General features: G+C 43.5%; 1 long non-coding RNA gene across 1 annotated transcript in view; it reads left to right on the top strand.

Annotated features, from left to right (window-relative positions):
* LOC120996936 overlaps positions 1-20,868 on the top strand; it is a 30,955-nt gene extending 10,087 nt beyond the window's left edge. Inside the window, exons 2-3 of the long non-coding RNA XR_005777988.1 lie at positions 20,126-20,358; positions 20,686-20,868. This is a non-coding gene — a long non-coding RNA (uncharacterized LOC120996936). The remainder of the gene's footprint in view (positions 1-20,125; positions 20,359-20,685) is intronic.
* Positions 20,869-27,528: the final 6,660 nt, after the last annotated feature.

The following is a 27,528-nucleotide window of genomic DNA, read 5'->3' on the forward strand; positions in this document are numbered from 1 at the left end:
AGAATGACACTTCTATCAGCACGCTAGCGTGTGTCTTAGGTTTTTCTGAATGACACTATCAATACCTTCAATGTAAGATTTTCTTTTTGGGATAGATTTCAAGTAGGCCTCAAATACCACAAACTAGTTATTTTGAGAATGGCAAATTTGGGAATGCTTTTTCAACCCAGAACAAAAAGTCTGCTTTTACGGTCACTACAAATAACTTGACCAGCTAAAACTGTGCAGATTTGGTTGAATAGAGATGTGAGACCTGTTTTTTTTTGCGCTGTGTGACATTATAGGTTTAATCACAGAATGACACTTCTATCAGCACGCTAGCGTGTGTCTTAGGTTTTTCTGAATGACACTATCAATACCTTCAATGTAAGATTTTCTTTTTGGGATAGATTTCAAGTAGGCCTCAAATACCACAAACTAGTTATTTTGAGAATGGCAAATTTGGGAATGCTTTTTCAACCCAGAACAAAAAGTCTGCTTTTACGGTCACTACAAATAACTTGACCAGCTAAAACTGTGCAGATTTGGTTGAATAGAGATGTGAGACCTGTTTTTTTTTGCGCTGTGTGACAGTTATAGGTTTAATCACAGAATGACACTTCTATCAGCACGCTAGCGTGTGTCTTAGGTTTTTCTGAATGACACTATCAATACCTTCAATGTAAGATTTTCTTTTTGGGATAGATTTCAAGTAGGCCTCAAATACCACAAACTAGTTATTTTCAGAATGGCAAATTTGGGAATGCTTTTTCAACCCAGAACAAAAAGTCTGCTTTTACGGTCACTACAAATAACTTGACCAGCTAAAACTGTGCAGATTTGGTTGAATAGAAATGTCGGGTCTATTTTTTAGGCGCTGGGTGACAGGCTCAACTTGCCCCTGATGTAATATATGGCCAAAAAATAACCACACAGTTGATGGTTAAATGCACTTGGGTGACACAGGCTCAGCCTGCACCAGATGTAGTATATGGCCAAAAAATAATCAGACTGTTGATGGTTAAATGCACTTGGGTGACACAGGCTCAGCCTGCAGCTGATGTAGGATATAGCACAAAATAACCACACTATCGATGGTTAAATACACTTGGTGATAGCTCGTGCTGGCGCACCACAAGTCACAAAATGGCCGCCGATCACCCCAGAAAAAAAGTGATCTAAAAACGCTCTGGGCAGCCTCAAAAAAGTGAGCAAGTCAATAATAGCACTTCAATGATCCACAGCTGCAGATCGATCACAGAATGAAGTCTTTTGGAGGAGTTAATCTGCCTAATCTCGCCCTAACATCGCAGCTGCAACCTCTCCCTATACTGATCATAGCAGAGTGACGTGCGGCGCTACGTGACTCCAGCTTAAATAGAGGCTGGGTCACATGGTGCACTGGCCAATCACAGCCATGCCAATAGTAGGCATGGCTGTGATGGCCTCTTGGGCCAAGTAGTATGACGCTTGTTGATTGGCTGCTTTGCAGCCTTTCAAAAAGCGCCAAGAAAGCGCCGAACACCGAACCCGAACCCGGACTTTTACGAAAATGTTCGGGTCCGTGTCACGGACACCCCAAAATTCGGTACGAACCCGAACTATACAGTTCGGGTTCGCTCATCCCTATTCAGTGCATATTTGATTTCCGTAGAATTGATTTGGACACAAATCAAATATTTTAAAAAATTTGGTTAATCGTACATGGAACAAATTTCAAGAAGTTTGCTTATCTCTCATCTAAGCCTGTCCTGGAGACACATCGGCCCCAACCCTGTACAGTAATGTGAAGGGGATTTAATTATAGCAGCCATACATTGTCTTACTTGTGTTACAGTAAATAATAGTTAAGGGCACAGCTATAACAGTCATAATGAAATACTGTATACAGATCATATAAATGCTGTTTGCCTTTGTCATATTCAGCAAATAATTCAGCTGCATCATCACATTGCATAGTCTTGTGTCAAAAAGATAACCACATTAAGTCACACTTCCTCAAGCTCTGCTGCTTATTATATTTTATTTTAGCATTCAACATCTTGGTCATTTTGATTATGTTCAGAATTCATTTTAATTCGACATACAGTAGAAAATGTGTCTTATAGAGGACCTGTCACCTATCCTGACATGCCTGTTTTAGTAATTACTTGCATTCCCCATGTAATAACAATTCTGGAGCAGCTATTTTTATGACTTTGCTTTGTGGCATTTCGTTATTATTTCTTCTAGAAGTTATGAATGAATTGCTAGCAGATGGCAATGAAGGTCCAGATGGGTGTTACCAGCTATGGGTGTGTCCCTGCACAACCAGACACTGGCAACACTGATTGAATAGTGTCAGACTGTACAGAGACACACCCCAACTCATAACACTAAGCTGGACCTTCATTGCAAATTGCTTGCAATTCATTCATAACGTCTAGAAGCAATTATAAAAGAATGGCACATAATAGAGTCATAAGAATAGATGATGCAGAATTGTTATTACATGATGGATGAAAGTAGTTACTAAAACAGACATGTCTGGAGAAGTGACAGGTCCTCTTTAACTTCAGTCACCCATGTGAACAGTAGATACAGCTGGCTGTATACTTCAGTCATTCCAAAACATTATCATCAGAGAAATTCTGAGAAATGTTTTCAGTCCTGGGGAACTCTAAATCCCATTGCAACCTTGATGAAGATTTATGTAGGGAAGGGTAAAGCATTCTGCCTGAGATATGCTGGTTGTTTTACCTGTTCCCATTACAATGCACTCACCTTTCCGGACTCCAACATATTCCTCCAACTGCCAAGGGCGTAGCTAAAGGCTCATGGGTACTGGTGAAATTCAGCTTGGGCCCCCCCCCCTTTTCTCCATGTTTTATGGCAAGGCGCAGGGGTGCACCTAGACTTTCTGCTGCCTTAGGCAAAAATGAAATGTCCCCCCATGCCAAATTCTCAACCTAACTCCTGCCCTACTGTTAAAGACATATTTGTCCTTGACACGTTCTCCCGGTGCTTGTGTGGGTTTACACCGGGTACACCATTTTCCTCCGACACTCCAAAGACATATTGATAGAGAAATTAGACTATGAGCTCAACTGGGGACAGTGAGTGGTAATGACTATGTCAGTGCTATGAAGACAAAGAGAAATAGGAGGGGCACTCTCTACATAGGGGAACACATGAAGAGTTTGATAGACCCAGATAAAGGGTAATATAGTTTATTAGGGAAGTACTACTAATGACTCTAAAATACAATTTCATTAAATAACATAAAATGCACTTGTAAAATATATTCACTAAAGGAAAAGAATAAAATGATATAAACCACTAGCAATGGGAGCAGTCCTCTAAAGTGGTCCAATAGATCTATCTACTCCTCTAGACCGTATGTTTCAATACAGTTCCAGTGTACTTTCCAGTATTCTTGGATATCCACTGAAGAAGGGGGTTGTCCCCGAAACGCGTTTGGTCCCAGCTAGTGAGCTACTTCCATTGATGTATACCTAAAGACCGGAATTCATAACTTAAAACGACAGGCCTGTTCGTGAACGACTACAGTTAAATCCGGACACTAGGACCCCGACCATTACCAGTGCTACCAACATACCGGCGACTAACTCCCCTTCCGGGTCACGTGAGACGCCGCGCTGATGCCGTAACACCACGTGGGACGCCGCGTGAATGGTGAGGCGCACAACAGCGGGGAATGTACAACAGCCTCGTCCTGGTCCAAATCCTCTTCCATCATCGCCCTAAGTGTTTTCTCAAGGAGACATAGAAGTGGTATTGTAAGGCTGATAACGGCGTCATCTCCACTGGCCATGTTGGTGGAGTACTCGAAACAGCGCAACAGGGCACACAGGTCTCGCATGGAGGCCCAGTCATTGGTGGTGAAGTGGTGCTGTTCCGCAGTGCGACTCACCCGTGCGTGCTGCAGCTGAAACTCCACTATGGCCTGCTGCTGCTCGTACAGTCTCTCCAGCATGTGCAAGGTGGAGTTCCACCTGGTGGGCATGTCGCATATGAGGCGGTGAGCGGGAAGGCCGAAGTTACGCTGTAGAGCAGACAGCAGAGCAGCAGCAGGATGAGAACGCTGGAAGCGCGCACAGACGGCCCGCACTTTACGCAGCAGTTCTGACATGTTGGGGTAGTTGTGAATGAATTTCTGCACCACCAAATTCAGCAAATGCGCCAGGCAAGGGATGTGCGTCAAACCGGCTAGTCCCAGAGCTGCAACGAGATTTCGCCCATTATTGCACACCACCAGGCCGGGCTTGAGGCTCACTGGCAGCAACCACTCGTCGGTCTGTTTTTCTATACCCCGCCACAACTCCTGCGCGGTGTGGGGCCTGTCCCCCAAACACATAAGTTTCAGAACGGCCTGCTGACGTTTACCCCTGGCTGTGCTGAAGTTGGTGATGAAGGTCTGTCGCTGACCGGATGAGAAGGTGGTAGAAGAGGAGGAGGAAGCCGAGTAGGAAGAGCAGGCAACAGGAGGCAAAGAATGATGCCCTGCGATCCTTGGCGGTGGAAGGACGTGCGCCAAACAGCTCTCCGCCTGGGGCCCAGCCGCCACTACATTTACCCAGTGTGCAGTTAGGGAGATATAGCGTCCCTGGCCGTGCTTACTGGTCCACGTATCTGTGGTTAGGTGGACCTTGCCACAGATGGCGTGGGTCAGTGCACACTTGATTTTATCCGATACTTGGTTGTGCAGGGAGGGCACGGCTCTCCTGGAGAAGTAGTGGCAGCTGGGAACGACGTACTGTGGGACAGCAAGCGACATGAGCTGTTTGAAGCTGTCCGTCTCCACCAGCCTGAATGACAGCATTTCAAAGGCCAGTAGTTTAGAAATTCAGGGCCAGGGATCGAGGGTGGCTAGGTGGGAATTTACGCTTTCTCTCAAAGTTTTGTGAGATGGAGAGCTGAACGCTTCCGTGTGACATGGTGGAGATGCTTGGTGACGGAGGTGGTGTTGTTGGTGGCACATCCTCTGTTTGCTGGGCGGCAGGTGCCAATGTTCCTCCAGAGGCGGAGGAAGAGGCCAAGGCAGCAGCAGAAGAGGGAGCAGGAGGGGCCTGAGCCCTTTTTTTGTTTTGAAGGTGCTTACTCCACTGCAGCCCGTGTCTCGCATGTAGATGCCTGGTCATGCAGGTTGTGCTAAGGTTCAGAACGTTAATGCCTCGCTTCAGGCTCTGATGGCACAGCGTGCAAACCACTCGAGTCTTGTCGTCAGCATATTGTGTAAGGAAGTGCCATGCCAGGGAACTCCTTGATGCTGCCTTTGGTGTGCTCGGTCCCTGGTGGCGGTGGCCAGTAGCAGCGAACTGTTTCGGCGACGGCTGCTCTGCTTTTGCACCCTGCTCCCGCTTTTGCTACGCTGTTGGCTCGGTCTCACCACTGCCTCTTCCTCCGAACTCTGAAAGCCAGTGGCACGACCTTCATTGCATGTGGGGTCTAGGACCTCATCGTCCCTTGCATCGGCTTACACCCAGTCTTCCTCCTTGACCTCCTTTTCGGTCTGCACACTGCAGAAAGACGACGCAGTTGGCACCTGTGTTTCGTCATCATCAGAGACGTGCTGAGGTGGTATTCCCATGTCCTCATCAGGAAACATAAGTGGTTGTGCGTCAGTGCATTCTATGTCTTCCACCCCTGAGGAAGGGCTAGGTGGATGCCCTTGGGAAACCCTGCCAACAGAGTCTTCAAACAGCATAAGAGACTGATGCATGACTTGAGGCTCAGACAGGTTCCCCGATATGCACGGGGGTGATGTGACAGACTGATGGGCATGGGTTTCAGGCGCCATCTGTGCGCTTTCTGCAGAAGACTGGGTGGGAGATAATGTGAACGTGCTGGATCCACTGTCGGCCACCCAATTGACTAGCACCTGTACTTGCTCAGGCCTTACCATCCTTAGAACGGCATTAGGCCCCACCAAATATCGCTGTAGATTCTGGTGGCTACTGGGACCTGAGGTAATAGGTTCAGTAGGACATGTAGCTGTGGCAGAAAGGCCAAGTCCTCTCCCTGCACCAGAGGCTCCCCCAACACCACCACCGCGACCATGACCACGTCCCTTATTAGATGTTTGCCTCATAGTTAGCATTCACAAAGCAAAGTAAAAATTGGTTAAGTATGTTAAAAATAATTAACCGCCAATATAAACCCTGATGTAGGGTATTGCACTAAAAAAAAAAAAAATTTTTAACTCTATATGACAGCGGTATTTATGGCCTAAATGTGACAGTCACCGATGCACGTGTAATCAAACATGACCAGTATATGAACAAAAGTTTTTTTTTAACCGCAGTAACCTAATGGCCGTATTTTTGGCCTAAATGTGACTGTAATCAATGTATGTTTAATCAAAGATGACTAGTATATGAACAAATGTTTTTTTTAAACCGCAGTAACCGAATGGCCGTATTTGTGGCCTAAATGTGACTGTAATCAATGCACGTTTAATCAAAAATGACCAGTATATGAACAAACTTTTTTTTAAAACCGCAGTAACCAAATGGCCGTATTTGTGGCCTAAATGTGAATGTAATAAATGCACGTTTAATCAAAAATAACCAGTACATGAACAAACATTTTTTTTTAACAGCAGTAACCTAATGGCCGTATTTGTGGCCTAAATGTGACTGTAATCAATGTACTTTTAATCAAAGATGACCAGTATATGAACAAAGTTTTTTTCAAACTGCAGTAACCAATTGGCCGTATTTGTGTCCTAAATGTGACTGTAATCAATGCACGTTTAATAAAAAAATGACCAGTATATGAACAAACTGTCTTTTTTAACTGCAGTAACCTAATGGCCGTATTTGTGGCCTAAATGTGACTGTCACCTATGCACGTTTAATCAAAGATGACCAGTATATGAACAAACATTTATTTTTTTAACCACAGTAACCTAATGGCCGTATTTGTGGCCTAAATGTGACTGTCACCTATGCACATGTAATCAAAAATGACCAGTATATGAACAAAATGTTTTTTTAAGCACAGTTAGCAAAAAATCTGTATTTGTGGACTAGCAGACATGCAGATAGATAGTGCTGGTGTACTATCGTTGCATAAAATGGCTGTCGATTAGGTATTGATAGTGACAAACTGAAGTAAAAAATAGTTCGTTTTCAGCAGAAGTTGGCTCAGTGCAGGCTTAAAAAAATTGTGCACTGCACCCACAAAACACATTACTGCTGAGTAAAAAGGCAGTTCTTCTTAATATTTCTCCCTGATCTCTCCCTGACAGCAGCTGCAGCCTCTTCCTACACTAATTAGAGCAGAGTGACGGGCGGCGCTACGTGACTCCAGCTTAAATAGAGGCTGGGTCACATGCTGCAGTTAGCCAATCACAGCCATGCCAATAGTAGGCATGGCTGTGATGGCTTCTAAGGGCACACAGTTAAACGCTTGTTGATTGGCTGCTGTGCAGCCTTTCAAAAAGCGGCAAGAAAGCGCCGAACACCGAACCCGAATCCAAACTTTTACGTAAATGTTCGGGTTCGGGTCTGGGTCCCGAAAAAGCTATAGTTCGGTACGAACCCGAACTTTACAGTTCAGGTTCACTCAACTCTACTCATAAGCTGTACACTCATTTTATAGTCTGTAGACCTTTGGTGCTCATTTTATAAAGACTTCAAGTGGCAAATGTAAGGAAAACAATATTTGGAATTTTGTCATATATGTCCAATTTTTTCTGCCTGGAGTTCCACTGGCAGATAAAGTTTGAGAACCTCTGCACCAGACTATGAAAATCATACATTTTAATAAATGATATTGATACTGCTTTCAGGACCAGCTGCATCTAACACAATGTTTTAATAAAAGTTATATGCTTCATTCATAGTTCCTCTAGAAGGCTCAGCATATAGAAGTTTCCTTTGTAATAGATGCATCTGCTGCAAAACAGAAGCCAGATGTGATGCCAACATCATGTGCTTACGTCTGCAAACTTTGCATCTAATTTAGGTAACATATGAGCTGGATGTGTGATTGGAAAAGTAGAGCCATTATCTATCTAATGGGCTAGCAAATTCAGATTCACATTGGAGAAAACTGAAGAATTTTACTGAAGACTCTAAAATATTTATACAAGGAAATTGTATTTGAGATGAGTGAAAGCCAAGCAGATCTGTTTTTCCATACAGATTACTAAATCTGCATCACTGCACCACTATGATTTGTAATCTCTTAGATCTAAGAGACAAATGTCTCACCAAAAATAAACCACAATTCTGTGTGGAAGCTAATGTCAAGATTAATTGACACACACAGGTTGATATATATTCTATATATATCATAAAGTTTATATATATTACTCTATAAACGGTCATATACAGTATGTAACATAACCCCATTCATAATGGCAATACATTAGTACTTTCTAAGGGCTTGATGTTTCTTGGAAAAAAAAAAAAAAACTCAGCACAAATGGATTCCAGCTGCCTGAGACCTTAGCAATAGTAGGATGAGAGGTCCCTAGAAAATTATGACTCATTATTCCAAACTACTTATGATAGCAAATGTGGTAGACTATTTTCATGGAGTTTTGCATGTGCTGCTGTACTATAAAAAAAGGTATGTTCAGGGTCGGACTGGGGTTCCTTGGGCACACCAGAGGAAATTGTTCTAGGGGCTTAACTCCCATATGATCAGTAAAGTCTAAAATAATTTCTTTCAAAGAAGACCCTAGTTGCAATTTATTGTCTCCAAAGGTATTTTTCCCTGGACTTTTGGAGCTCACCAGAGCACCCTCTGGTACTCTAATGGGCCACTCCGACACTGGGTATGTTATATGTTGGATGTTATATTCTGTAAGTCTCTATATTGCTTTAATACTGTTTTCTGGAATGTAAATATCCACATTCAAATGCTTAAAAATAAAAAAATTGCAATATACAGTATGTCCAGTACTGATTCCGCATTGTTCCTGTGGTGGGAGTCTGTGGGCATTAACATGGTATGTATCAGCATGGATGAAATCTCACCACTGCCTCAACTGGCAGCTATGGTGACATGATGAAAAGGTTGCAGATCCAATAAGTATATTACATTTCTTTACACTTTCAGCATACTCAACTTTCTTTAGAGCTCAAAAAAAAAACCTTTAAAAGGGGGTGTCTCACTATTCATAATCTATTCCATATTGGCATATGGATGGAAAAAACCCTTTAAAGGGGGCGTCTCACTACACATAATCTATTTCATATTAGCATATGGATGGGAAAACCCCTTTAAAGGGGGCGTCTCACTACACATAATCTATGTCATATTGGCATATGGACGGTGATCTTGAGACCACCAGTAAATAGCTGATTTGTCCCAGCATAACAATGTAGTAGTAATACATGAATGACTCAAGTCCACCAGAGTGGGAGCTGTATTAAAAGAACGGCCCTCAGTTTTGGCTCATAGAATGGGGTTTCCAAACAAGGGTGTGACAGCCTCATGCCGTAATGAGTGCATGAACAGGAGCTGTCTTCACTCACTACCCCTTTAAACGTTGATATCCTTATAAAATTGTGAAGAATAATTTGTCTATTTGTTACTCTTGAATATGTTCTCTGTCCTCACCATTAGAGCACTGCAATGCAGTTTCTGTGGGAGTAAAATAGAGCATACCCTTGCACTTCTCCACCTTTATCAGAAGTGATGATATAAGTTAGAAGCATTCTAAAACGTATATTAGTAGAAATGTCCCTGCATGTCCCAGCTACAGACCTAATCTAGCCAAAGCAATTTAGGAATTTGACAAAGAAAGGTTTCGTGTGGTTTCTTAACTTGTGATGTATACGAAAAACGTAAAATATTACAGTTGTCATACAAATATAAATATTCGGATTTTAACACTGTACATGGCAGAGGAAAACGTTATTTTTGTGCATAGACAAAACAAGGAAAATGGGCCCTTACATAGAGCGTATGTTTATTTTTCTGCTATGAAAGCAGTTGATTAGTTGCCAGTACATAGCGATTTGGTGTCACTGTTCTTAGTCTAGTTTCCTATCTCTGGCATGGATTCCTGCTGAGAACAGTCTGCCTGAATTCTCCATATCCGACACTGCTGGATGCAAACGGCAGCCTGATCTCCATGTCGCAGATGTGAAACTATCTAGCTTTAGGCCTCTTTCACACAAACTATACGGATGGGTTCAGGGTGCGTTCAGGGAAAACTAGCACCATTTTGCAAGCAAGTTCAGTCAGTTTTGTTATCGATTGCGTTCAGTTTTTTCCGTGCGGGTGCAATGCGTTTTGATGCGTTTTTTATATGCGTGATAAAAAAACTGAAGGTTTACAAACATCTCATAGCAACCATCAGTGAAAAACGCATCGCATCCGCACTTGCTTCCGGATGCAATGCATTTTTCACTGAAGCCCCATTCACCTCTACGGGGCCAGGGCTGTGTGAAAAACTTAGAATATAGAACATGCTGCGTTTTTCACGCAACGCAGAACTGATGCGTGAAAAAAACACTTATGTACACAGACCCATTGAAATGAATGGGTCAGGATTCAGTCCGGGTGCTATGTGTCCATGTCATGCATTATACCTGTGCGGAAAACTCGCTCGTGTGAAAGAGGCCTTAGGCCCGTTGCAGACGAGCGTGTCCGGATTAGGTCCGGATGCGTCCCGGTGCATTGCGGCAAACCCGCGCGAGTAGGTACCCAATTGCTGTCAGTTTTGACTGCGATTGCATTCTGTTGTTCAGTTTTTATCGCGCGGGTGCAATGCATTTTGCACGCGCGTGATAAAAAACTGACTGTGGTACCCAGACCCGAACTTCTTCACAGAAGTTCAGGTTTGGGTTCAAGGTTGTGTAGATTGTATTATTAATAGCATTCTGAATACAGAATGCATAGTACAATAGGGCTGGAGGGGTTAAAAAAATAATAATAATAATTTAACTCACCTTAATCCACTTGTTCGCGCAGCCGGCATCTCTTCTGTCTTCATCTGTGAGGAAAAGGACCTTTGATGACGTCACTACGCTCATCACATGGTCCATCACATGATCTTTTACCATGGTGATGGATCATGTGACGGACCATGTGATGAATGTAGTGACGTCATCAAAGGTCCTTTTCCTCACAGAACAAGACAGAAGAGATGCCGGCTGTGCGAACAAGTGGATTAAGGTGAGTCAAATTATATTTTTTTTTTTAACCCCTCTAGCCCTACTGTACTATGCTTTCTGTATTCAGAATGCTATTATTTTCCCTTATAACCATGTTATAAGGGAAAATAATAATGATCGGGTCCCCATCCCGATCATTACCTAGCAACCGTGCGTGAAAATCGCACCGCATCCACATTTGCTTGCGGATGCTTGCGATTTTCACGCAACCCCATTCATTTCTATGGGACCCGCGTTACGTGAAAAACGCACAAAGAGGAGCATGCTGCGATTTTCACGCAACGCACAAGTGCGGGTGCAATGTGTTCACCTCACGCATTGCCCCCGTGCGGAAATCTCGCCCGTGTAAAAGGGGCTTTAGAGTCCTGTATTTTAGTGGTCTTGATTTACATAATTCTGTTGCTTTTATAACACCACTATATTCTGCATATTCCAATTTTAGACATACACTCAGGCCAATTTCAAAAGGAAGCCAATTAAACACATTGTATGGGTTTGGATTGTGAAAGTTTATTTCTATCACTCTCATTAAGGCCTCTTTCCCACGGGCGAGTTTTCCGTGCGGGTGCAATGCCTGAGGTGAACGCATTGCACCCGCACTGAATCCGGACCCATTCATTTCTATGGGGCTGTGCACATGAGCGGTGATTTTCACGCATCACTTGTGCGTTGCGTGAAAATCGCAGCATGCTCTATATTGTGCGTTTTTCACGCAACGCAGGCCCCATAGAAGTGAATGGGGCTGCGTGAAAATCGCAAGCATCCGCAAGCAAGTGCGATTGCGGTGCGATTTTCACGCATGGTTGCTAGGAGATGATCGGGATGGGGACCCGATCATTATTATTTTTCCTTATGACAGGGAAAATAATAGCATTCTTAATACAGACTGCTTAGTAAAATAGGGATGGAGGAGTTAAAAAAAAAAAAATAATAATAATTTAACTTGCCTCATCCATTTGTTCGCGCAGCCCGTCTTCTCTTCTGTCTTCTTCTTTGATGACCTGGAGGAAAAGGACCTTTGGTGACGTCACTGCGCATATCACATGGTCCATCACATGGTCCATCACATGATCCATCACCATCAGAAGAGAAGCCGGGCTGCACGAACAAGTGGCTGAGGTGAGTTAAATTATGTTTTTGTTTTTTTTAACCTCCCATCCCTATTGTACTAAGCATTCTGTATTAAGAATGCTATTATTTTCCCTTAATACATGTTATAAGGGAAAATAATAAAATCTACACAACACCTAACCCAAACCCGAACTTCTGTGAAGAAGTTCGGGTCTGGGTATGCCGATTTTGGATCTGTCTGCGCCAGCCACACGGATGTTGCCATGCATTGGGGACCTCAAATTGCGGTCCCCAATGCACGGAATGGCCGGAACACTGTCGTGTGCATGAGCCCTTAGACGGAACTATTAACCCTGATTTATGTGCGGAGTTTATAGGCCACATCTTTCCTAATGCCCATTAAAGTTGCATAGTGTCAATCCATTAACCTAAAAAGGGTTAAATCTGAGACTCCCAATGAATGTGTTAGTTTATTTGTCCCTTTCATTTATTGTGTTAATGATGGGATTAAGATAGCTGACTCTAGAAGTAGCCTGTGTAGAGGAGTAGATCACCCTATGATACACTCAGGAGATAATCCCATCACATTAATCTCCTCTCTCCTTATTGTTTCATCAAGACACTGGGGATGGAATGTCTGTTTGAATGCTGTTCATGTTTGATTGAACTGTATATATAATGAGTTGGTCTTCAAAAAAGGGAGTTCTTGATTAACTCTTCAACATTGATGTTGCCTGATGATTAAGGAGTTTATCGTTCTGTCCTCATATATTGGCTATGTCCAATTATTAGGCAGGTTTGGGCTGAGGACACTGGAATTCGGGATCCAGCGGAGGGGAAGCTGTTTTCTGATGGAGGTACCCAGTCAGGGTACTAGGTGGTCCGTCACAGCACGTTTCACACAAACATAAATATATCTTCGTGTGTGTGTGTGTATGTATATATATATTGTGACAGTCCGTTATTTGGCTCACCTTTCCAGAGGTGAAAAGGTAGGGGGATTAGTCAGATTATTTCGCAGAAGGAGACCTCAGGAGACAGAAGTGCATTTCAACTGGCGTCCTGCCAGCTTTTATTTCACAGGTTGCATTAAAACACAAAAACATAAACAAAACACCTAGCCTTGTCCAGGCTCTAACTAAACAATAGGTCCCTCTCTAGGACGTGGATGAGCTATCCTCAGTCCACCCAAAATAAGCACACTGTCTGAACAGCAACCTGTGATACTTGCAGTTTGCAGGCTCTGGACCTTCAGGGTCCCTGAGTGAGATGTGGCTTCTCTCACTCCCAGGAAGTTCTGAGCAAGTGTGTTGTCAGCCCAGTTATCTAGCAACTCCCCAGGTGCAGCTCATCAGGACCCAGGCTTAGGTTTTTTAACCCTTTCCTAAATAACTTTCTTCAGCATATGCTAAGAACCTGGGAGACACATATATACCCTCAATTACTTCACCCTGTGAGACACCACATTTCCCCCCCTTTTGCACTAACCTATGGGTTGGGGCACCCTGGCTTGACAAACAATAAGTACGAGACAAACCATCTACATTTCCCTGGAGGCTGCCTGCTCGGTGCTGTACTGTGAACCTAAAAGGCTGGAGGGACAGAAACCACCTGGTAACCCTACTATTCTTTTCCTTGTTATTCTGCATCCACTTTAGGGGTGCATGGTCTGTGATAAGGGTGAATTCTCTGCCCAGTAGGTAGTATTTGAGAGCGTCCAGGGCCCATTTAATGGCCAAAGCCTCTTTCTCTACAGTGGCATACCTCTTTTCATGGTCATTCAGCTTCCGACTTATGTATAAGACAGGGTGTTCTTCCCCATCAATTATTTGTGATAACACTGCTCCTAACCCAGCCTCCGAAGCGTCGGTTTGCAGTGAGAAGGGTTTATGAAAATCCGGACATACCAGTACCGGCTGGGAGCACAGGGCTTGTTTCAAGGATTGGAACGCCCTCTCGGCCTCTGGGGTCCATTTTATCATCACCGAATTTTTTCCTTTTGTAAGATCGGTTAAGGGAACCGCCATAGATGCAAAATTAGGGATAAACCTTCTGTAATACCCTGCAATTCCCAAAAACGACCTCACTTGCTTCTTGTTTAGGGGTCTAGGCCAGTTTTGTATTGAGTCTATTTTGTTTAGCTGGGGTTTGATCAGACCTCGCCCAATGGTGTATCCCAAATACTTGGTTTCTTCCAAGCCGATGGCACACTTTTTAGGGTTTGCGGTAAGACCCGCCTGTCTTAGTGAATCCACGACCGCCTGCACTTTTTGTAGGTGAGACTCCCAGTCGCTACTGTAAATTATTACATCATCCAGATATGCTGATGTATAACCAATATGTGGCCTTAGGATCCTATCCATCATACGCTGAAAAGTCGCCGGGGCCCCATGGAGGCCAAATGGCAACCTAGTGTATTGGAAATGACCACTGGGTGCAGAAAAAGCCGTCTTTTCCTTGGCCTTTTCAGTTAGCGGAATTTGCCAGTACCCTTTAGTTAAGTCCAATGTTGTTAAGTACCGAGCACTACCCAGCTTGTCTATTAGTTCGTCTACTCTCGCCATTGGGTAGGCGTCAAACTTTGAGACCAAGTTTAACTGGCGATAGTCATTACAGAACCTTATGGACCCATCAGGTTTGGGAATTAAAACGATGGGACTAGACCACTCACTTACGGACTCTTCTATTACCCCTAGGTCTAACATCTTGTTAATCTCTTGGGTAATGACCTCGCGCCTCGCTTCGGGGACCCGGTAGGGCTTAATCTTCACCTTAACACTGGGTTCTGTGACAATATCGTGTTTTATCACATGAGTGAGGCCTGGGAGTTCTGAGAAGAAATCGTTATTTCTCATAATGAATTCCTGTGATTCCTGTTTCTGATGGGGAAACAGGGACTCAGCAATTCTAACCTCAGGTACGGTGTAGCTTCGTGGTACCGAGTTTACCACCAGAGCTTCCCTATCTTTCCAGGGCTTTATCAAGTTAATATGATAGTTCTGTTCGGGTTTTCTCTTCCCGGGCTGATGAACTAGATAGTTCACCTCGCTTATCTTTTTAACAATTGTGAAGGGCCCTTGCCATTTTGCTAAGAATTTGCTCTCTACTGTGGGTATTAATACAAGCACCCGGTCCCCTGGGCTAAAATGACGCAGTTTCGCACCCCGGTTATATATTCTACTTTGGGCCTGTTGGGCTTGCTGCATATGTTCTCGAACCAAGGGCATGACTGCCTTGATCCGGTCCTGCATCTGTGACACATGCTCAATTATACTGCGGTACGGGGTAGATTCGTGCTCCCACGTCTCTTTAGCTATGTCGAGTAGCCCTCGGGGCTGCCTGCCATACAGAAGTTCAAAGGGTGAAAACCCCGTAGACGATTGCGGTACTTCTCGTATGGCAAATAGTAAATAGGGAAGTAGGCAATCCCAATCCCTACCATCCTTGGCAATCACCTTTCTTAACATGTTTTTCAGGGTTTTATTGAATCTTTCCACCAATCCATCCGTTTGCGGATGGTAGACTGAGGTTCGGATATGCTTCACCCTGAATAGCCGACATAATTCTTTGGTCACCCTGGACATAAATGGGGTGCCCTGATCCGTTAAGATCTCTTTAGGGATCCCAACCCTACTGAACACCAGGACCAACTCCTTGGCTATGGTCTTTGCCGTCATATTTCTTAATGGAATAGCTTCTGGATATCTGGTGGCGTAGTCTAGGATCACCAGTATGTACTGATGTCCGCGAGCTGATTTCACTATAGGGCCTACCAGATCCATAGCTATTCGTTCGAATGGCACTTCCACAATGGGTAAGGGTACCAATGGGCTTCTAAAGTTAGGGGACGGAGATGTATATTGGCACTCGGGACAAGATGCACAGTAATCTCGTACCTCTGCTACTAGCCCTGGCCAAAATAAACGCATTAAAATTCGTTCTTTTGTCTTTTCCATCCCCAGATGTCCCCCCAACAAATGACCATGTGCTAGATCCAAGACCATCTTCCTAAATGGCTTGGGAACTATCAGTTGTTCTACGATGTCTTCACCTTGCTTGTCTACCTGATACAGTAAGTTATTTTGCATCGCAATATGGGGATAAGCAAGCGTGACCCCTGGGTAAACCAGAACACCATTTATTATTTTTACATTTTCCCGGGCCCGAACCAAAGTAGGGTCATTCAGCTGCGCTGTGGCAAAATTGTCGCGTGAAACCTTTATATCCGCTAAGACATTTTCAACCCTCTCCTCTGGCTCCCCACTTACATCAGTGGTTTCGGTGTCCCCTGACATTACATCAAAAGGAAACACGGTCTTATCAGGAGATGACAGAACCTCATGAAGAAGCTCAGGTTCTGTGACTCCTGTTGCCCTTTCTCCAGAGATCGTAACCACTGTTGGCTCTTTAACCCTTTTTTCCCACAATTCCCAGAAAAAAGGAAAATCCCTCCCCAGTATTACGTCATACATGAGAGTGGGTATTAACGCTACCTGACAGGTTACCTGGTTGAGCACAGTTCCTATGGTAACACGTGCCGTATTATACTCACGAGTTTCCCCATGAATACAGGTGACCCCTACTGACTGGGTCTGTAAGCTATCGGAGTTTACCAAACTGGCTTTGACTAACGTGATCATACTGCCAGTATCCAGGAGAGCCTGCACCTCTCTCCCCTCTACTGAAACAGGACACAGATGTTTATCGACCTTTTCAGGGGTTACAATAGAACAAACCCCTTGGGCAAACATCGATTTCATATTTGGCATAGCACTCATATCACACTGCATGGGCTCTGAGTTTAACGGACAGTTAGCAGCAATATGTCCTGGTCCCTTACACCGGAAGCATTTGATAGGTTCTGGTCTCAGAAAGTCAGACTTGGACCTTTCGAAGCGTTCCGGCCAGAGTTCAGCTTTGGACCTTGTGTCCCTGTTAGGGGCCCCACCCCACGCAGGAGTACCCCCCTGCCGGGTACTTTCCTGGGTTAGGCGGGGCTTTTGTAGCAGGTCCTTTGCCGCAGCATATCTTTCCACCAGAGAGACCAACTCATCTGAGCTGTTAGGGTCACCGTGGGTAACCCACTTGCATATTTCAGGTGGAAGGGCTCTAAGATATCTGTCCACTACCACACGTTGGACAACCTCTGGAGCCGATAGAACATCTGGTTGTAACCACTTCTTGGTTAAGTGTACCAGGTCGTACATTTGGGAGCGAGCTGGTTTGTCTGCCTGAAAACCCCAATGGTGCACTCTTTGGGCCTGAACCGACAAAGTAACTCCCAGACGGGCCAAAATCTCCGCTTTCAGCTTACAGTAATCCTGAGCGTCAGCAGGATCCAAATCATAATAAGACTTCTGAGCCTCTCCACTCAGAAAGGGGGCTATCAACCCCGCCCACTGATCTAGTGGCCATCTTTCACGCTCAGCGGTGCGCTCAAAGGTCATCAAATAAGCCTCCACATTATCCGTGGCAGCCATCTTTTGTAGGTAGTTCCCAGCACATATGTCCTTCTTCCCCATGGGACCACTTTCAGTCGACCAAGGGGTCTGGTCTGCAAAGCGCTGCACCACCTCAGTCAAAGCAACACAATCTTTGTTTTGCATCTCGGGTAGAGTGGTAAGTTGCATTGCCATAGACCGCGCCAGATCCTCTGTCTGCCGATTAGCTTCTTGCTGCACTTTGTTTGCATGTTGCTGGGCTGCGGTGGCTTGCAGCAAAGCCTTTAACATATCCTCCATGTCAGGAGTCTTTCTCTGCAGCAATGTAGCAGGTTTTACCCAGGACATATACCTGTTCCCAAGTCCAGAAACAATTTGTATTCAGGCGTTACCCTTAGCAACCAGCTGTTCAAGGACCAGAAAAATTTCCAGCAGCAAGCCCCCTTTAACTCCACACAGTTTTTTGTTTTGTTTTTCCAAAGTATTCAGCAGCACCTGTTCCACTGAGCAAACGGGCTTCTGGCCCTTTAAGTTCCCACACAGCACTGCAGCATTCAGCTTTTCTGAGGTGTCGTTGCCCGCATCCGACACCAATTGTGACAGTCCGTTATTTGGCTCACCTTTCCAGAGGTGAAAAGGTAGGGGAATTAGTCCGATTATTTCGCAGAAGGAGACCTCAGGAGACAGAAGTGCATTTCAACTGGCGTCCTGCCAGCTTTATTTCACAGGTTGCATTAAAACACAAAAACATAAACAAAACACCTAGCCTTGTCCAGGCTCTAACTAAACAATAGGTCCCTCTCTAGGACGTGGATGAGCTATCCTCAGTCCACCCAAAATAAGCACACTGTCTGAACAGCAACCTGTGATACTTGCAGTTTGCAGGCTCTGGACCTTCAGGGTCCCTCAGTGAGATGTGGCTTCTCTCACTCCCAGGAAGTTCTGAGCAAGTGTGTTGTCAGCCCAGTTATCTAGCAACTCCCCAGGTGCAGCTCATCAGGACCCAGGCTTAGGTTTTTTAACCCTTTCCTAAATAACTTTCTTCAGCATATGCTAAGAACCTGGGAGACACATATATACCCTCAATTACTTCACCCTGTGAGACACCACAATATATATATATATATATATATATATATATATATATACACATAAACTGCAATCATCATTCTGTATTCCAGTAAAAGGCCCCATCCATCATTACATTAGATACATCCCACACTTAACTCCTTACATGTACATCAGATCTGGACGTGACTTAAAGCCCAGTGACATAAATGTACTGCATGGTGATCGGTCGGGTTCAGGAGCTGACCGCAGCACGTGCAAACTTCAGAAATGTGCGGGGTGTCCATCAGGTTCCCACGCCGCTGTGACGGGGACCTGATGGCAGGGAAGGTAGCATCGCGGCTGCCTTCCGGGAGGGCCTGTGAGGTCCAGCCCCCTGTATTACACTGTGTAATACACTTAAAGCCAATGCATGGCAATACAGAAGTTTTGTAATGCATTGTAAAAGAGATCAAACCCCCAAAAGTTGAAGTCCCAGAGGGGGACAAAAAATAAACAGAAAAAAAAGTTTAAAAAAAAAAAAGTTTTCAAAAAATAAAAATAAAATATTTTCAAGTGAAAAAAATAATATCCTTTTAGCAAAATAAAGTTAAATAAAAATTGGAAAAAATAGGAAAAAAAAAGAATAGTAGACATATTATCCATCGCCGCATCCGTATCGACCGGCTCTATAAAAATATCACATGCCCTAACCCCTCCGGTGAACACCGTTAAAAAAATATAAATAAAAACTGCTAAATAAACCATATTTTTGGCACATTACATCACTAAAAGTGCAACAGCAAGTGATCAAAAAGGCGTATGCCCCCCAAAATAGTACCAATCTAACCGTCACCTCATCTGGCAAAAAATGAGGCCCTACCCAAGACAATCGCCCAAAAAATAGAACTAATAATTCTCTCACACTATGGAGACACTAAACCATGATTTTTTTTCGGTTCAAAAATGTTATTATTGTGTAATACTAAAATACAAAAAAAGGATACATATTAGGTCACGTCCGTAATAACCAGCCGTATAAAAATATCACATGACCTAACCCCTCAGGTGAACACTATAAAAAAAATTTAAAAAAAAATTAAAAAAAGCCATTTTGTGTCACCTTACATCACAAAAAGTGTAATACCAACTGATCAAATTTTAGGTGAATTTGTAATTTTTCTTAAAAACAACAAAGACATTTTGTGACTGAATTTTACCACTGCCATGAAATATTTGACGAGCAAACAATCTCAGAATGGCTAGGATAAGTAGAAGTGTTTTAAAGTTACTACCGCATAAAGTTACACGTCCGATTTGCTAAAAAATGGCCTGGGCAGAAAGGTGAGAAATGGCCATGTAATTAAGGGGTAAATTTGCATTTGTTATGAGTTCTGAGTTGTTTGTCCACATTCTGAACATTGTGTAATTCCACTTCCCTCTGTACAGCTGAGAACATCTACAGAGGAGATGGAGGTGGTTGTAGTGTCGACAGAGGAGGAGGACGAGGGAGAGCAGGCAGGACCTTCCCAAAACTGCTCCACCAGCATCTTTTGTGGGGGAGAATGTGGAGGCCGAAGAGGCTTCTACCTGTCAGAGGCCGCAATCGCCCCCCCCCCCCCTAGCTCCTGATGAGGAAGAAGAGGAGGAGGAGGAAGTTGTCCACTGCCCCCGCCAGGAGGGTAACTATGTGCACACAGCATTATAATTTTGTTATCCATGAAAAAAGGGCCAACAATGAAGGGAAAACCACACACTACAGTAGTATAAAACAACATCAATAGACACTAACTCTGTAATCTACTTAAAAAACATTAAATAACCAACGAAATCACATTATACTCTACATAACTCTCACAAACTAACCAACTATAAAATCATCATAAATACCTTTAACTAATGAATTGTAATGTAAATCGTCAGCGCTTTAACAAATACTCCCCACAATGAACTAATTGCCTCTTAATCTTAATTAAAAGTAATTTTAATATTTTTTTTAATCCTAACAGTTCTCACTAAATAAAATAAAAATTGATCCAGCTGCAGTGGGACGACCAAGTCGCAATGCTGGAAATCAAAACCAGCAAAAAAAATAATTATGTAGCAGCAAAGGAGGATCCAACAGCAGCAGCGGCTTCTGGAGAAGAAGGTCAATCAGCTGGAGGAGCAGCACGAAAAGGGGCTCCAGGAGTTGCTGGACCTCCAGAAGCAGCTGAAACAGTTGTTGATAAATATTTATTTATGTTCTAACGTGTCCTTTCATTTTTCGATATTATGTTTTTGATTAATTTTACCCTATAAGGTTGCAGGGAGGCCCCTTTAATCCTGGGGCAAACTCATCAGGATCAGGACAGACAGCAGCAGCAAATAAAGGTAACCTTGGAGTATAAGGCCTAAACATAAGTCAACATGATCAGGACAGACAGCAGCAGCAGGTACATGGTAATGGTCGAGTCTAAGGCCTACACATAGCTCAGTCTCACTCAGCAGGAACACACAGCAGCAGGTTCTTTGCAGCAGGATTGTGTTCTCAGGAATGGACACCCACCAGACCTGCGCAACACCAAAAATAAACTTAAACATCTCTGACAGCAGCAGGTCATACAAACATTTTAAGTGGTGGCAAAGGGTACTTTTCATCAAACAGGTGTCCCACAGAAGAGAGAAACACTTGTGACAGCATTTCAAATCACACATTTGTAAAAGTGCAAAATTACGAGCAGACCCTAATTTTTCACTTTCGCAAAAGGGTTAAAGGAGAAAATTCACCCCTGTATTTTTCCCCTATTTTCTACCCATTTAGCAAACACCCTATATTTGCTTGTAGCGTGTTGTGTGGGACCACAGCAGTGCTTCTAGAGGCAAAGGGCAAAATATGGTTTTTGTAGGCCTGAATAAACAGACCTGTGAAGAGATTAATAGCTTCTAAAAAAAATATGTGGATATGTGCTTAATTCATAATAAGTACATGTAAAAAATATGTCCAAAACCAATTGTGTCATTAAAAAAATCCGGTGTACCGATTAAATACATAATGTAGGGGGCGAAGAACTAACCAGCATGGATCTGATATAGCGCCCCATTGTGTTAACTACGCATGTCAGCGCATAGCTTCCTCATTACATAAAGAAACATGTGATGCCATTACGTGATCGCATCGACGGAGGAACACACACAGGCCGCGAGTGTCCATAGACAGGGCATTCACATGATAACAGATCACATGTTTGCGCCTGAAATTGAAAGCAAGCTGAGCCAGAAGCGCATCCTGTCTATGCGGTCACATGATAGCAACCATGGAAATGAGTAGACTAACTCCAGAAATGGTGACATGGCTTCAATAACATTATACAGTATATACTACAGTTTATATTGTAAAGTGAAAAGCTTTGATTCTATAAAAATCGCATGTGCAAATTATCATTACATAGTTGTCAAAAAGTAACATGAAATAAAAATGTATATTTAGATATATACATGTGGCAATAACACTCCATTCCCAAAACAGGATTACTACACAGATGAGTATAACGCCAGTCACACCCAACCATTTGGAGAGGTCAACATGGAAGTCAGGCATCCTGTTCAGGACGACAGACAACACCATGTTCGAACCTAAATCCTGATAAAAACAAAACAGAAAATAATAAAATTAAATTTGGTTTCTCAATCAGTCCTGTACAATGTTAACTGCACAAGACCAATTTGACAAGGGAAGCCCACATGCGGTCCCCATAGCAAAATTATAACATATAAAATGAAGTAATGAAAAAAAGTTTTTTAGTGAATGACTGTATTTTATTCAAACAAATCTTTATATATATATATATATATATATAAATCTTGACAATATATGATGAACAGAGCACATGCGCAAAAGTTAAGCATGCACACCAGTTTAAGAGAATTCTAATACTCGATGGTTGATAACGTTCAAGGGCGAATAAGTGGTCTATGCTGGTTGTCCTCAGCAGTATCAGGACACACTGCAGCGGCAGATAATTGTTAATGGTATATTATAAGGCTTACACTTCGCTCAACTAAACTCAGCAGGAGCAGGACAGACTGCATCAGGTACATAGTAACGCTTATGTGTAAGGCATACACATAGATGGGCCTAACTGAGCATGAAAAGAACAGACAACAGCAGGTAAATGCAGGTACATTAGGCGGTCACAGGATAGAAATGTAACTGTCGGCCAGTACAGGCCCCAAAAATTAGCCAATAGGCATTCACCTGACAGCAAAGAACTTTGGATTCTGTGACTGTAGGTACATTAGGCGGTGACAAGATAAAAAAAATTATGTAGGCCAGTACAAATATATGTCAAATACATATGTTTAAAATAACTAAAAATATAAAATTGGATTAAAAACATGGCTAACGAAATCCCCCCTCTTGAATAAACCCCAAATGATAAAAGGTGAAATTCAATTAGACATGCTCATCACAGGTGTTGAATTCCTCCGAGATACATGCCTCATTAATTTTTAGAAATGTGAGGTAGTCCACACTGTCTTGAGCTAGGCGAGTGTGCCTATCGGTCACGATCCCCCCTGTTGCGCTGAACGTCCTTTCGGACAGGACACTTGACGAGGGGCAAGCCAAGAGTTCTATGGCAAATTGTGCCAGCTCTGGCCACAGGTCAAGCCTGCGCACCCAGTAGTCAAGGGGTTCCTCGCTTCTCAGAGCGTCCACATTGGCCGTTAACCCAATGTAGTCGGACACCTGTCGTTCTAGGCGTTCCTGAGGCTGGATCCGGAGGGCGGCTGTCGATGGGTTGGCTTTAAGAATGATCTCATATCCGAAGTGACCAACACATCTTCAAACCGCCCTTTTGCAGGCGCGGTAGGATTAGTACTCGCACCTGTTTTGCTGTGGGTGGAAATTCCTCTGCCAGTGCCCGCAACAGCAGAATGCAGCATCTCTTGCAGCAAGGCCTGGAAATGCTGCATTCTGCCAGCCCTCTGTGATGCTGTTAACATGTCCGCCATTTTGTGTTTGTACCGGGGGTCTAAGTACGTCACCACCCAGTACTGGTCCTTGACCTTTATGCTTTTTATAAGGGGGTCCCTCTTCAAACACTGGAGCATGAAGGCCCCCATTTTCACTAAATTGGACGCGTTGGAGCGCCCTGGCTCCTGCTCATCGCCCAGGAGAATGTCATCCTCTGTCTTTTTCCCTCAGCGACGGACAACCCCAGAGATCCCCGAAAAGTTTAAAGCCTGCTCTTTTTGCTCCTCCTCCTCCCCCCACCATCCTCCTCTTACTCCTCTTCAGACTCCTGCTGACTTGTCTTAGATGGAGTAGCCCCCACTGGGAATTCATTCAGCATTGCGACTTCCTCCTCTTCCTGCTCCTGCTCCTCGACGGCTTGATCAATGACACGACACAATGCTCGCTCCAGAAAGAAGGCGTAAGGTACGATGTCACTGATGGCGACCTGGTTGCAACTGACCAGTTTGGTGATCTCATCAAATGGCCGCAGGAGTCTTTTAACCACTGGGCTATAGAGCTCAATGCTAAGTCAGTGCTGAAAAACATCATAGAAGTTTCTATTTTGTTAAAAACAGCATAGAAGTTTCTCTTGTATTATACAAGAGAAACTTCTATGAGGTTTTTCAGCACTGACTTAGCATTGAGCTTGCCTTTAATGTAGAAGGCTGTGAGTTCAAATCCCCACAGAGACATTTCAAAAATAGAGTCTATATTACATTTATATATACAGGGTGTCCCTAAGCATAATGACAATGCTTGGGAATGCCCCTTTCATGTTCATGGACATATGCATATATGGAGTCAGAGCAGGGACTCCTAAGCTGGGAAATTCCCCACTCTGGAGTCGGGCGGGACTGAAGCAGGGGGCCCCCCAATTGCCCAGTTTGCCCCCCCCCCCCCAACCCTGGCCCTGCTTGGGTGTAATCCATCTGGTCCTGGAGCCTTGTTCACATTTACCCTATTTAACTTATCTTGGACCATATCTACAGTTAGCCAATTGAGTATATTACTGGATGTACTAACAGCCCCAGCACCACAGATATCAGCTCCTTTCTCTTCTTTTGTATAAACAGTGCTAAAAAAAACATTTAGTAAGGCTGGGTTCACACGGGCGTCACGTTTTGGCTCAGGATGCATCCCGGGTGCATTGCGGCAAACCCGCGTGAGTAGGTACCCAATTGCAGTCAGTTTGACTGCGATTGCGTTCCGTTGTTCAGTTTTTATCGCGCGGGTGCAATACGTTTTGCACGCGCGTGATAAAAAACTGAATGTTGTACCCAGACCCAAACTTCTTCACTGAAGTCCAGGTTTGGGTTCAAGGTTGTGTAGATGTAATTATTTTCCCTTATAACATGGTTATAAGGGAAAATAATAGCATTCTTTAATACAGAATGCTTAGTACAAGGTAAATTGAGGGTTAAAAAATAAACTAAAAATTAACTCACCTCTTCCAATTGATCGCGTAGCTGCAGATCTCCTGTTCTTTCTTCAGGACCTGTCAAATCACTGAGCTCATCACATGGTCCAATCACATGGTCCATCACCATGGTAATGGACCATGTTATGTGACGTCACCACAGGTCTTTTAGCCGGCAGCTCATGATTAAAGAAGTAAGAAGAGATCGGCAAATACGCGATCAAGAGGAGGAGGTGAGTTAATTATTTTTTTTTAACCCCCAATTGACCTTCTACTAAGCATTCTGCATTAAAGAATGCTATTATTTTCCCTTATAACCATGTTATAAGGGAAAATAATACAGTGAATAGTCTGTCATCTTAGCAACCATGCGTGAAAATCGCACCGCATCCGCACTTGCTTGCGGATGCTTGCAATTTTCACGCAGCCCCATTCACTTCTATGGGGCCTGCATTGCGTGATAAACGCACAATATAGAGCATTTTCACGCAACGCACAAGTGATGCATGAAAATCACCGCTCATCTGCACAGCCCCATAGAAATAAATGGGTCCGGATTCAGTGCGGGTGCAATGCGTTCACCTCACGCATTGCACCCGCGCGGAAATCTCGCCCGTGTGAACCCAGCCTAACTCTGCCTTTTCCTTATCTTCAGTGACTACCCCCCCCCCCCCCCCCCTTTACCATTATTTAGTGGACCTACCTGTTCAGACCTAGGTTTTTTAGCATTTATATATTTAAATAATTTTTGGGGATTGGTTTTGCTCTCTTTTGCTACCTGCTGTTCGTTTTGTATTTTTGCTAATTTTATCTCCTTTTTACAGATTTTATTAAGCCCTTTGTAATCTTCAAACGCTACAGCTGACCTCTCAGATTTGTATTTTTTAAATGCTCTCTTTTTGTCTTCTATTGCCCTTTTTACAGTAGCTGTAAGCCATGAGGGGTTTAATTTTAACCATTTATACTTGTTACCTAAAGGAATACATTTTTTAGTGCAATTACTCAATGTGGATTTAAAGCTCTCCTATTTATCCTCAGTATTATGTGACAGTAGCTCCTCCCAGTCTATGCCCTAAAATGCTGCCCTCAACCCAGGGAAATTAGCCTTTTTGAAAATCAGTGTCTTTGCTCTGCCTGACAGAGTTTGCTTCTTATAGTTTAGGGGGAATATATTTATATTGTGGTCATTATTATCTAGTGTTTCTCGAACAGTAGCATTACCAACAAGCTCTGCATCATTAGAAATTACCAGATCCAACAGAGCATCGCCCCTAGTGGGAGCTTCTACCAACTGGCCCATAAAGTGGTCCTGCAGCAAGTTGAGGTATTTTCTCCCCTTTGCGGTTGAGGCAGAACCATGACCCTAGTCAATATCTGGGAAGTTAAAATCTCCCATTATGACCACTGTACCAGCCTGTGCCGCCCGCTCTATTTGGTTACACAGTTGAGTTTCTATCTCTTCTGTGAAGTTAGGGGGTCCATAGATTACACCAAGTATTATTTTTTCAGTGTTTTTATCCCTTTGAACTTCCACCCATAAGGTTTCATTCTGTATAGCATCTACAGACTTTTTCATAATAGTTACTCTGTCCCGAATCAAAAGATCATCCCTTATAAGGGCAACATTGGACCGGATGGTCCCGAGCTGCATTGAAATATCATGTATTAATTTCCCATTTTTTTAACTGCCATCAATATTTCTTTTAAGGGGGAAGAGTCAGCATTAAGTAGATCTCCTTCCTCCATTCTCTCCATCACCTCATTTTGGGGATGTTCACTCAATGTTTCCTCCAGCATAGTTGGGGAGTTGTTATAATATTTTTTTGGATTAGTATCCTGCATCCCTTTTTGTTCTGCTCTCATACTGATTTTTGTGGTTAGGACTTTTGGAGATTTCAAAAAGTGTGCAATTTTTGTAGATTCCAGAGATTTCTGGCCTGTTTTAACACATAAAAATCAGCTGAGTGTCTATTATGCTTAGGGCCTTTTTTTCCCCTCTTTTCTCTCCTTTTTTCTTTTTTTTTTTTCCCTTCCCTTTCTTTTTTCCCTCTTTTTTTTTCCTTTCCCTTCTTTTTTTTTCTTTTTCCCCCTTCCCCTTCTCTTCTTTTTTCCCCTTCCCTTTATAAAAAAAAAAAGGAAAGCCCAAACACAACACAAGAATAAAAAGAGAGACAGCTAAATTAAGTCCCAAATTAGAAAGACATCACCTTCTTGTGAGAGATCAGGCAAACTACAGCAGATCCAGGAAGTGCAGCACACACAACGCAGGAGAGGAATCCATGAGAATTGGAGGCAGAATAACAGGACCAGTGTGAGCACCGATAGCAGGAGCAGGCTCGATGGAGTCTAGGAGACGGAAACAGGCAGAGGGCATGGGGCCAGACATTCCCCTGGAAAAGGTAAAATAAGAGGAAAACTTTCCCAAAGCTTCAGGCT

The sequence above is a fragment of the Bufo bufo genome, chromosome 4, assembly GCF_905171765.1.
Source record: "Bufo bufo chromosome 4, aBufBuf1.1, whole genome shotgun sequence".
Lineage (NCBI taxonomy): Eukaryota > Metazoa > Chordata > Amphibia > Anura > Bufonidae > Bufo > Bufo bufo.